Source organism: Phyllobates terribilis, unplaced genomic scaffold (genome assembly GCF_046119375.1).
Source record: "Phyllobates terribilis strain yellow unplaced genomic scaffold, ASM4611937v1 Scaffold_27__1_contigs__length_16484149, whole genome shotgun sequence".
Lineage (NCBI taxonomy): Eukaryota > Metazoa > Chordata > Amphibia > Anura > Dendrobatidae > Phyllobates > Phyllobates terribilis.
Genome location: NW_027362787.1, coordinates 15,214,756 through 15,227,287, shown reverse-complemented (window position 1 = coordinate 15,227,287; position 12,532 = coordinate 15,214,756). Strand labels below are relative to the sequence as shown.

The window sequence follows — 12,532 nt, the reverse complement described above, 5'->3', positions numbered from 1 at the left end:
CCCTCCATCCATCCATCCATCCTAGGTAGGTGTATATCCCCCTCCATCCAGGGTAGGTGTATATGCCCCTTCATCCATCCATCCTGGGTAGGTGTAGATGCCCCTCCATCCATCCATCCATCCTAGGTAGTCTATTCTGGTAGGTGTATATGCCCCTCCATCCATCCTGGTTAGGTGAAAATGCCCCTCCATCCATCCACCCTGGTTAGGTATAGATGCCCCTCCATCCATCCACCCTGGGTAGGTGTAGATGCCCCTCCATCCATCCATCCTGGGTAGGTGTATATTCCCCTCCACCCATCCATCCTAGGTAGGTGTATATTCCCCTCCACCCATCCTAGGTAGGTGTATATTCCCCTCCATCCATCCATCCTGGGTAGGTGTATATGCCCCTCCATCCATCCATCCTGGGTAGGTGTATATGCTTCTCCATCCATCCATCCTGGGTAGGTGTATATGGCCCTTCATCCATCCAATCTGGGTAGGCGTAGATGCCCCTCCATCCATCCTGGGTAGTCTATTCTGGTAGGTGTATATGCCCCTCCATCCATCCTGGTTAGGTATAGATGCCCCTCCATCCATCCACCCTCGGTAGGTGTAGATGCCCCTCCATCCATCCATCCTGGGTAGGTGTATATTCCCCTCCATCCATCCATCCTGGGTAGGTGTATATGCCCCTCCATCCATCCATCCTGGGTAGGTGTATATGCTTCCCCATCCATCCATCCTGGGTAAGTGTAGATGCTTCTCCATCCATCCATCCTGGGTAGGTGTAGATGCCCCTCCATCCATAAATCCATCCTGGGTAGGTGTATCGGCCCCTCCATCTATCCTGGGTAGGTGTATATGCCCCTCCATCCATCCTGGGTAGGTGTATATGCCCCTCCATCCATCCTGGGTAGGTGTATATGCCCCTCCATCCATCCTGGGTAGGTGTATATGCCCCTCCATCCATCCTGGGTAGGTGTATATGCCCCTCCATCCATCCTGGATAAGTATATATGCTCCATCATCTATCCATCCTGGTTAGGTGTAGATGCCCCTTTATCAATCCATCCATCCTGGGTAGGAGTATATGCCCCTCCATCCATCCTTGGTAGGAGAATATGCCCCTCCATCCATCCTAGGTAGGAGAATATGCGCCTCCATCCATCCATCCTGGGTAGGTGTATGTGCCCCTCCATCTATCCATCCTGGGTAGGTGTATATGCCCCTCCATCCATCCATCCTGGGTAGGTGTATATGCCCCTCCATCCATCCATCCTGGGTAGGTGTATGTGCCCCTCCATCCATCCATCCTGGGTAGGTGTATGTGCCCCTCCATCCATCCATCCTGGGAAGGTGTGTATGCCCCTCCATCCATCCATCCATCCTGAGTAAGTGTATATGCCCCTCCATCCATCCATCCTGGTTAGGTGTATATGCCCCTCCATCCATCCATCCTGGTTAGGTGTATATGCCCCTCCATCCTGGGTAGGTGTATATGCCCCTCCATCCATCCATCCTGGGTAGGTGTATATGCCCCTCCATCCATCCATCCTGGGTAGGTGTATATGCCCCTCCATCCATCCATCCTGGGTAGGTGTATATGCCCCTCCATCCATCCATCCTGGGAAGGTGTATATGCCCCTCCATCCATCCATCCTGGGTAGGTGTATATGCCCCCTCCCTCTATTCTGGTGAGTATATGCCACCTCTCCATCCTGGTGGGTATATGCCACCTCTCCATCCTGGTGGGTATATGCCCCCCCTCCATCCATCCTGGTGGGTATATGCCCCCCCTCCATCCATCCTGGTGGGTATATGCCCCCCCTCCATCCATCCTGGTGGGTATATGCCCCCCCCCATCCATCCTGGTGGGTATATGCCCCCCTCCATCCATCCTGGTGGGTATATGCCCCACCTTCATCCTTGTGGGTATACACCCCCCCTCCATCCTTGTGGGTGTATGCCCCCCCTCCATCCATCCTGGTGGATATATGCCCCCTTCATCCATCCTGGTGGGTAAATGCCCCCTTCATCCATCCTGGTGGGTAAATGCCCCCCTTCATTGGTGGGTATATGCACACTCCCTACATCCTGGTGGGTATATGCCTCCCCCTCCACCCTGGTGGGTATATGCCTCCAACTCCACCCTGGTGGGTATATGCCTCCAACTCCACCCTGGTGGGTATATGCCTCCAACTCCACCCTGGTGGGTATATGCCTCCAACTCCACCCTGGTGGGTATATGCCCCCATATATTCACTGCAAAGGAAAAAAAAACAAAAAACAATAAACGCTTCTACTCACCTTCCACGTTCCCACGCAGCGCTGTGTCTGTGTTGCCTGAAGATGTCGGCAGTGATAACAGCAGAGAAGCTGAGATCACCGCATGGAGCCGCCGCAGATACTCACTCGGGGCCTCCACTCCCAGGCATTTCCTCCCCGGCAGCTCCTGTCATGGCACGCTCTGACTGAGCAGTGCGTGTGACGACAGGGGGAATGTACAGCTTACACTGCAGGCTCCACAAAGATGGCTGCAATCTCCTCCCACGGCTGCGACCTGAACAGCCAAGGGGGCGTGCCCAGGTCACAGCTAGAGGCAGGAGGAGCGGCCTGTAATGTTAGAGATAGAGTCGGTGACAGACTACTGTCTCTTATGGCCAGGGCTGCCGTAAATGAGGTGTGTAAGAGCGCTTCTTACACACCCCCCAAATAAAAATGGCAGCCCCCAGTGGCCAATGTCAACATAAATAAATAAAAAACTAATAAAGTGGGACATTTAATTTTGCATTAAAAATAATTGATTACATAATTATTAATACAAAACATAAAATGGTGGCCCCTTCCCTGTAAGAATAGCACATGGCTCTTTTCACGTCTGGTTATTTCTCTAACAGGTAGAATATGCTCCGTTATAGACCGGGGACAGGTTTACAGCTCTATTTTTTGTGGACGATTGATCTGTAAATCAGAACTGAGACCGGTCCGATTTTCATCCGATTTGTAGATAAAGATCATCTATTGAAGTCAATGAGTCTGTCAGAAAAATGGCCAGAACCAACCATGTTGCCTGTACTGCTTGTTCTCCAGGGTCTATAGGCCGGGCAAGCGAGGCCAGGAAACCTTTAGCTTTTTACTTTACATATAAAAAATATGCCCCACTGAGGAGAGAAACTGCCACACTGACCAAAATCAGATGAAAATGAGAAAAAAAACACTGATTAAAACCTGACATGTGAACGGGGCCTTAGGCTTTAATCAGATGTCAGCAGGGTCGGACTGGGGTGTCTGGGCCCACAGGGGACAGTGACTCTAGGGGCCACCTACAGCAATATGCAGATCTCTTTTCTCTGCTCTCCCTGTTATAGTGGAGCAGTGGCCGGCGGCTCCTCACATCTACTGTGCACAGACTAGAACAGGGATGGACAATTTCTGGAGTTTGCATGAAAGAGCTTCTTTGGTTAAAACAAGTGATCACAGATTCATGGGCTACACAGGATAGGTGATCACTTATTGATTGGAAACCGCACCGATTGGAAGAATGGGGAAGTTTTATCCCTGACAGGACACTTATCCCCATTTTACAATGCAGCGACAGGTGGGACGTCTGACCACAGCCTCATTCGTTCTCTTGGGGGCTTCCAAAAAAGAGCAGCGCTCGCAGCCTCTGAGGGAATGAATGGATCAGTGGTCGAGTCGCACATGAGCTCCAGTCTAATGGGGAGAAAAGATCCTAGTTACTTACCGGTAACGGGATTTTACAGAGCCCATGACAGCACCACCTGAGAGGGTATCCGCCCACCAAGGACAGGAACCTACTGAATAAAAAGGCGGTACCTCTCCTCCGCATCAGTTTTGTTTCAGAGCATGAGAGGGCCTCCGAAGACAGGTTAATACATAACCACCACCTCAACATATGTACTAAACACCTTAAAAAAAGTGCACACCACAGTGATAAAGGGGAGGGAATTAATAGGGTGCTGTCATGGGCTCTGTAAAATCCCGTTACCGGTAAGTAACTAGGATCTTTTCCCCTTCTCCCATGACAGCACCACCTGAGAGATTTATAGAGATCAAATACCAGAGGGAGGGATCACCGCTTGCAACACCCTTCTACCAAAGGACAGATCAGTAGAAGAGGAAAGGTCAAGACGGTAATGTTTGTAAAATGTAGCAGGGGATGACCAAGTTGCCGCCTTACATATAATGTCGATGGGCACATCCGCCTTCTCAGCCCAGGAAGCAGCTACCGCTCTGGTGGAATGGGCCTTCAGGTTCTCAGGAACCGGCAGATTGCTTAGAAGAGTAGGCTAAGGTAATAGTATCCCTGACCCATCTAGCTATGGTCCCCCTTGTAACCTTAAGTCCTTTCCTAGCCCCCTGAAAGGATATAAATAAAGCGTCACTCTTTCTCCAGGCTTTTGTCACTTCCAAATACTGGACTAACACCCTCTTAACATCTAAGGTGTGAAGCTTATGTTCCTCAGAATCCCTAGGATTAGGATAGAAGGAAGGGAGAGTGATTACTTGCGTCCTATGGAACTTGGAGGCTACCTTTGGAAGATAGGCCGGGTCTGGTCTTAAGATTACTCTATCCATACATACTTGAGTGAATGGATGGTTAACGGATAGTGCGTGTAAGTCACTGACTCTACGAGCTGATGTCAGGACCACCAATAGCGCAGTCTTTAAAGTTAAGATTTTTTCTGAAACCTTCTCTAAGGGCTCGAAGGGAGGTTTGGTTAATGCTTCCAGAACTAAATTAAGGTCCCAAGGAGGCATTCTTGGAACAGGAATAGGTCTGGATCTATGACAGGCTTTAATAAATCTAATGATCCATCTATTTGCTGCCAAGTCATAATTATACAGTGCCCCCCTTTGCGTCAATAGCGACCTCTCAAAATCCAAGCCGTCAAATGCAGGCCCGCTCTTTGGGGATGACAGACTGGGCCCTGCCTGAGGAGATCCGGGATGTCCGGAAGAACCCATGGATCTGCTTGGGACATTCTCTTCATCCAAGTGAACCATGGTCTCTTGGGCCAGAACGGGGCGATCAATATAACCCTCGCCCGTTCCTCTCGGATCTTCCTCAGGATAGTAGGGATCAGTACTAAAGGGGGAAAGGCATAAGCTAGAGTGAAATCCCACTGAATCTGCAGCGCGTTCACCGCAAACGCCCCCTCTTTTGGATTCAGGGAGCAAAAGGTTTCGGTCTTCCGATTGTGTCTGTTTGCAAACAGATCTATCTGGGGCTGTCCCCACCGATCCACAATCTGCTGAAAAACGGCTGGATTCAACTCCCACTCTCCTTGTTTCAAGATGTGACGACTCAAGAAATCGGCCTTTATGTTCTCTTCCCCTTTTATATGCAGTGCCGAGAGCGTAACCAGCCGACTCTCGGCAAACCTGAAGATCTGATCCGCTATTAACATCAGAGGGAGAGATCTGGTACCCCCCTGATGATTGATGTAGGCGACTGTTGATCTGTTGTCTGACATTATCCTGACGTGAGGACCCTGAAGAACAGAACTGAATTCTTTTAGGGCATTTCTGGCTGCCAACAGCTCTTTCATGTTGGAAGAGAGACTTGTCTCGCTGTCCGACCAGAGGCCTTGTACAGAACGATCCCTTAGGTGAGCTCCCCAACCTTCCACACTTGCGTCTGTTGTAATTGTATCCGACACCTGGAAGGTCCAAGGAACCCCCAAAGATAGGTTGACCGGAGATGTCCACCAGTCCAGGGAGTTGATCACAACATCTGGAAGAGATATTTTCCCATTCAGGCGACCTTTGAGCCGCCTGTCCGCTGCCAGAATCTCCTGTTGAAGACATCTGGAATGGTGCTGGGCCCACTGAACCGCCGGGATGCAAGACGTCATTGTACCCAACAGAGACATTGCACTCCTCAGGGTCATGGTCGGATTGCTGACAACCTGAGATGTTAGGGATCTGATCTTCAGTTTCTTTTCCTCTGGCAGAAGACAGGTTTGGTTTTCTGAGTCCAGAATGAGACCCAGGAAAGACTGAACCCTCTTTGGTTCCAGCCTTGACTTCTCCAGATTTAACAGCCAACCTAGGCGTCTTAGACTGGCCATGACGTCCGCCAGGGCTAGAGCACAGAGTTGACTTGATCTGCCCACTACTAAGAAGTCGACCAGATAAGGGATGACCAAAATGTCTCTTTCCCTCAAGTGCGCTGTGACCTCCAGAATGATTTTTGTGAAGACTCTCGGCGCCATGGAAATGCCAAAGGGAAGAGCTGCGAACTGAAAATGCCTTACGTGCCTGCCGAATTGTACAGCTACTCTTAGAAACTGTTGATGATCTGGCAAAATCGGGACGTGGTAGTAGGCGTCCTTCAGATCGAGGACGCACATAAAACAGTCCGGAAATAACATCTTTATGGCTGATTTTATTGTTTCCATCTTGAAAGGCCTGTAGATTAAATGGTCGTTCAGTCTCTTTAAGTTCGCAATGGTCCTGAAGGAGCCGTCCGGCTTCTTTATTAGGAAGAGAGTCGAATAGAATCCTCTTCCTTGCTCGGGTGCAGGTGTTTCCACCAGAACTCCTTTCATGAGCAGAGAGAGAACTTCCTGCTGTAAGGCTATCTGTTCCGCTAAACCTCTGGGGCTGATATTTTGACAGTGTTCTTGGGCCTGCTTTTGAACTCTAATGTGAGCCCCCTCCTGATTATCCCTAAGATCCAAGAATTGGATGAAATTTCCTTCCAGGCAGGCAGGAAGTGGGACAATCTTCCTCCCACCCGGGGGGAACTGTCACTTAGGGGCTTTCTTATTCTCGGAGGAGGGACCCCCAAACATGAAGCCTCTGCTATACGGCTTTCGGTCTTTCCAGCTACCTTGGTCTCTGGGAGCTTTACTGCGGCTGTATTTTCTCTTCCGAAAGAAACTGTTAAATCGGGAACCAGACACCGTGGGAAATCCATGTTTTTTGTCTGCGGCTTTATCTAGGATGTCATCTAGACCTTTGCCGAACAAGAAGTCCCCCTCACAAGGGATTGAGCACAGTTTAGACTTTGACTGCACATCTTCTGGCCAGCTCTTGAGCCATAGCGCCCTACGGGCTGCATTAGAGAGGTTTGCAGACCGGGCAGCCAGCCTAACTGAATCTGCCGATGCATCTGCCAGGAATGCAGCCGCTCCCTGCACAAGAGGAAGGTCTGATAGAATTTTCTCCCTGGACACATTCCCCCTGATCTGGTCTTCCAATTGTTGAAGCCAGATCATCATAGATCTAGCAGTGCAGGTCGCTGCTACTGCCGGTTTAAGGGCCTCTGCTGACGACTCCCAGGTTTGCTTAAGGAAGGACTCCGCTTTTTTATCCAGCGGGTCTTTTAAGGCTCCTAAATCCTCAAAGGGCAGAGTGGATTTTTTTTTTTTTTTTTTGAAGATTTTGAAATGGCCACATCAATCTTAGGGGTTTTGTCCCATTTAGCCGCATCCTCATCCTCAAAGGGGTACCTCCGCTTGGAGGATGACGGCAGCTGACCCTTCCTCTCCGGTTTCTTCCATTCCCTTTCTATCAGAGATTTAATCCTGTCATTGACCGGGAATGAGCGTCTCCTCCTTTGGTCTAAGCCCCTGAACATAACATCCTGGACTGTTCTGGGCACTTTGGTATCGGTAATACCCATAGTCCCTCTGACGGCTTTAACTAGTCTCTCAGTATTCTCAACCAAAAAACAAGGTCTGCCCCCCCCCCCATCATCATCCGAAGACTCCGATGACGATGAGTGATTAGAGGAGGAAGGCAGTTCTCTCGTAGAACGGGACTCCACTGATTCCTCTGATTCTGAAGAAACTAGTTTTCGCTTCTTCTTTTTGAGTGAGGTTAAGCCTCTTAAGGACTCTCTGACCTCTGTCTGGATTAGATCCTTTAATTCTAAAGAAAACCTGCGGGACTCCTCTGCAATGGTTTTCTGAATACAGTCCGAGCATAGGTTTTTGGCATAGGAGGTGGGAAGATCGATTTTGCATAAAGCACACTCCCTGTTTTTACTTTTAGCACTACACTTCTTCGCCTCCTGCCCCAAGAAATAAAAGGAGAAGAAGGAGGAAAAGAGAGAGAGAGAAGAGCACATTATTCAAGGTGAGACTTTCACGAAGATCACTCACCACACTGCCGTTCAGACTAGGGTACCGGAGGCGGTGGTAGCCGTTCACATGAGGGCTCCCATCTGGCGGAGGTGGACTGACGAAGTCTTTTCTGACCAGTCTTGTCGGAACTCGTACGCCCCTCACTGCTGTGACTTTGTCGATGGGAAGATTCCCGTTCCATTTGTTTGAGCTGCTTGCGCTGCTTTGATGGCTGTGGCTGCTGCTGTACTTCCTGTGGCGGTGACAGCTGCTGCCCAGGTGACTGCGGTTCCTCATCCATCATGGCGGGGATGCAGACACCGCCATCCTGATTGCTCCCCATCCTTAAAAGCAGTAGGGCTCCACCTCCTTTAGGCTCCTCCCTTTCCGGCAGTGTGCTCATCTCTCTTTTTTTTTAATTTTAGCCAGCTGGCGCGCTACCCGCAGATCCACCTGCCTCTGCGCGTGCGCAGCCCAGCGGCACCCGGCGCGCTTGCAGCGGGATGACAGCTTCCCACCCGCGCATGCGCAGACCCGGTTTCCGGCGCACTCCGTGATAGGGCGTGTCAGCACCCCGCGCGTGCGCAGCCCGGACTTCCGGCGCGCTCCGTCACAGGGTGCGACGCGACCCCCACGTGCGCAGCCCGGAAGACCTGCCGGCCGGCGCGCTCAGTTCATCTTTGCGAGGCGCAGACCCGGCCGCAGGCCCCGGCGCACGCGGGGAGGAATCCAGAAACAGCACCTCCTCCCCACACGCAGACCCGGGCAGCAGCCAGACGGGCTGGGAACAGGGACCATCTGCTGCTTCCACGGCCTCCAGGCCGCACCGTCCATAATCCAGGTACGTGAGGTACCACCTGGTGAGGCTCCCATCAGGGACAGGAACCAAAAACTGATGCGGAGGAGAGGTACCGCCTTTTTATTCAGTAGGTTCCTGTCCTTGGTGGGCGGATACCCTCTCAGGTGGTGCTGTCATGGGAGAAGGGGAAAAGCTCCACATTCTGCCGATCGGTGCAGGTCCCAGTAGTCAGACCCCCACCAATCAATAAGTTATCACTGATCCTGTGGAGAGGTGATGACTTGTTTTCACCGGAGAACCCCTGTAAGTGCATCTCTGACGCTCTGCTCCAAGTATTTCATCTCTAAGGCCACAGCCCCACTATCAGTATTCGGTCAGGATTATTCTCAGGAGTGGGAGCCAAAACCAGGTGAGGAACAATCAGAGAAAAGGGAGAATAGAAACAAGTCACCAATTGTGGATTTATCACCCACTCCTGCTTTTGCCTCTCACTACTGAGAAAAAATACTGACCAAATACTGATAGTGAAGCCGTGGCCTCATGGAAAAAAATCTTTTCCTAGTTAATCTCAGCGAGAACAAATAACCGCCATACACAACATAATCCACTATAACAACACCAATAATACCACATACAAAAGGGACAAATATCACCACACCATGACCAGACCACATATTACCACCACATAGTGACCAAATAATACAATACTGATCAGGAATAAAAACCACAATACTAACAACACTGTCACTATACATATGAGCTTTGTATATAGTGTCAGTGTACAGGTAATACAGTGATCACCAGTGACATTATACACAGGAGCTCTGTATATAGTGTCAGTGTACAGGTAATACAGTGATCACCGGTGACATTATACACAGGAGCTCTGTATATAGTGTACAGGTAATACAGTTATCACGAGTGACATACACAGGAGCTCAGTATATACTATATAGTGTAAGTGTACAGTAATACACTGACTCACCAGTGATGTCTCTAGGTGAAGTTCTTCATCTTCGCTTTTCTTCATCTGGCACAGTCCGCCATCACTTCTTCCAGCCAGGAATCATCTCTGCAGAAAATAACACACAGTTATCAATAACTGATCTCTTTTAGAGCACATTCCCACTTTTCCCCAGGATTCTACACTACACCAGTTGAAGAAATAAAGCGACATAGTGGCGCCCTGCACAGTAACAGGACCCCCCTTTTGTCCCCTCTTATGGAAAACAGTTTCCTAAAAAGTAAATTATATTACAGAAGTAATAATGTCCCTAATTGGACTCTAAAGTAATAATGTTCCCCATTCGCCATCATAAACTAATAAAGTTCCTCAATCTGGCCCCTAAACAGTAATAAAGTCCCTTGTCCAGCGTGGCCACCCATCTATCCAACCTGACCCCCCCCCCCCCCATATATCCATTCTGGTCTCCATGTGTCCAGCCTGCCCCTCCCATATATCCATCCGGGCCTCCATGTGTCCAGCCCGCCCCCCTTCATATATCCATCCTGTCCCCCTCATATATGCATCCCACCCCACCCCATATATCTATCCAGGTCCCCATGTGTCCAGCTTGCCGCCCTTCACCTCCATGTGTCCATCCAGGTCCCCAACTTGGACACCTTCACCTCCATGTGTCCGATCATGCGTCCAGCCAGCCCCCCCCTTCAGCCCCGTGCCTCCATCCATAAGTCTCCCCATGCGTCCAGCCAGCCCCCCCTTCATCCCCGTGCCTCAATCCATGTCTCCCCATGCGTCCAGCCAGCCCCCCCTTCAGCCCCCTGCCTCCATCCATATGTCACCCCATGCGTCCACCCAGCCCCCCCTTCAGCCCCATGTCCCCATCCATATGTCCCCATGGGTCCATCCAGCCCCCCTTTCCGCCCCATGTCCCCCTCCATGTCCCCATGGGTCCAGCCAGCCCCCCTTTCCGCCCCATGTCCCCCTCCATGTCCCCATGGGTCCAGCCAGCCCCCCCATCAGCCCCATCCATGTCTCCATGGGTCCAGCCAGCCCCCCCATTCAGCCCCATGTCCCCATGGGTCCACCCAGCCCCCCCATTCAGCCCCATGTCCCCATCCAGCCCCCCCTTCAGCCCCATGGGTCCATCCAGCCCCCCCTTCAGCCCCATGGGTCCATCTAGCCCCCCCTTCAGCCCCATGGGTCCATCTAGCCCCATGTCCCCATCCAGCCCCCCCTTCAGCCCCATGGGTCCATCCAGCCCCCCCTTCAGCCCCATGGGTCCATCTAGCCCCATGTCCCCATCCAGCCCCCCCTTCAGCCCCATGGGTCCATCCAGCCCCCCCTTCAGCCCCATGTCCCCATGGGTCCATCCAGCCCCCCCTTCAGCCCCATGTCCCCATGGGTCCATCCAGCCCCATGTCCCCATGGGTCCATCCAGCCCCATGTCCCCATGGGTCCATCCAGCCCCATGTCCCCATGGGTCCATCCAGCCCCATGTCCCCATGGGTCCATCCAGCCCCATGTCCCCATGGGTCCATCCAGCCCCATGTCCCCATGGGTCCATCCAGCCCCATGTCCCCATGGGTCCATCCAGCCCCCTTCAGCCCCATGTCCCCATCCAGCCCCATGTCCCCATGGGTCCATCCAGCCCCCCCTTCAGCCCCATGTCCCCATGGGTCCATCCAGCCCCCCCTTCAGCCCCATGTCCCCATGGGTCCATCCAGCCCCCCCTTCAGCCCCATGTCCCCATGGGTCCATCCAGCCCCCCCTTCAGCCCCATGTCCCCATGGGTCCATCCAGCCCCCCCTTCAGCCCCATGTCCCCATGGGTCCATCCAGCCCCCCCTTCAGCCCCATGTCCCCATGGGTCCATCCAGCCCCCCCTTCAGCCCCATGTCCCCATCCATGTCCCCATGGGTCCATCCAGCCCCCCCTTCAGCCCCATGTCTCCATCCATGTCACCATGTGACCAGCCTGCGACCCCTCCATATATGGATGATGACCAATGCTGGGAACACTCACCCAGAAAAACGTGGATATTGCACTTGACTTGAAGTTGAAGCAGGGAGAGCTGTAGCCGGGGCCGGCAGCCTTGTTTCCAGGGTGATGGTGAGAGAGCAGAGTGCAGGTCACCGTATACTCAGCCCAGGAGCCGGCTTAAAAGGCCAAGAGAGCAGGAGAGAAGAGGGCGGTGCGCGGTGCTGGTGCGGTGTTACATACCCGGACGGGAGCCGGTGTTACAAGGCCAATTCCAAGGGAGCAGGAGCCGGGACTGGAGAGCAGAGCGCGGCGTCGGCGTATGAAAAGCCGCCAGGGGAGCAGGGAGAGGAGAGCGTGACGTCAGCGTGTCACCTGACACCACACAACTGCCAGCCACCAGCGGGAAAGCAGAGCGCGGTGCGTGTCACCGCCCATCAAGATCACGTCCTCCTGTCACGTGACTATTCGCGTCACCCGCTGTCACCACTGAATAGTATGAGCGCCGCACGCGACGCTACATTTCCTTCTGCTGCGCTTTTAAAGGGTCCGCACTTTTTAAGAGCCCCCGCTACCAATTCTCTCACTCTCTCATCGGGGCCCACCGGGAATTTATCACACCAGGCCAGTCCGACCCTGCATGGGCCCATCAGGTAAAGTGATGGAATGAAGTTTTCTCTCCTCATGTTGAAAAATGACATTTTCTGCCACC

At 52.3% G+C, this 12,532-nt stretch overlaps 1 long non-coding RNA gene across 1 annotated transcript in view; it reads right to left on the bottom strand.

The window, feature by feature from the left end:
- The window catches only part of LOC141176493 (uncharacterized), a 45,322-nt gene extending 33,143 nt beyond the window's left edge, over positions 1-12,179 (bottom strand). The window contains exons 1-2 of the long non-coding RNA XR_012253174.1: positions 11,866-12,179; positions 9,866-9,952 (exon numbers count right to left, since the gene is read on the bottom strand). This is a non-coding gene — a long non-coding RNA (uncharacterized lncRNA). The remainder of the gene's footprint in view (positions 1-9,865; positions 9,953-11,865) is intronic.
- Between the last annotated feature and the right edge of the window lie 353 nt (positions 12,180-12,532).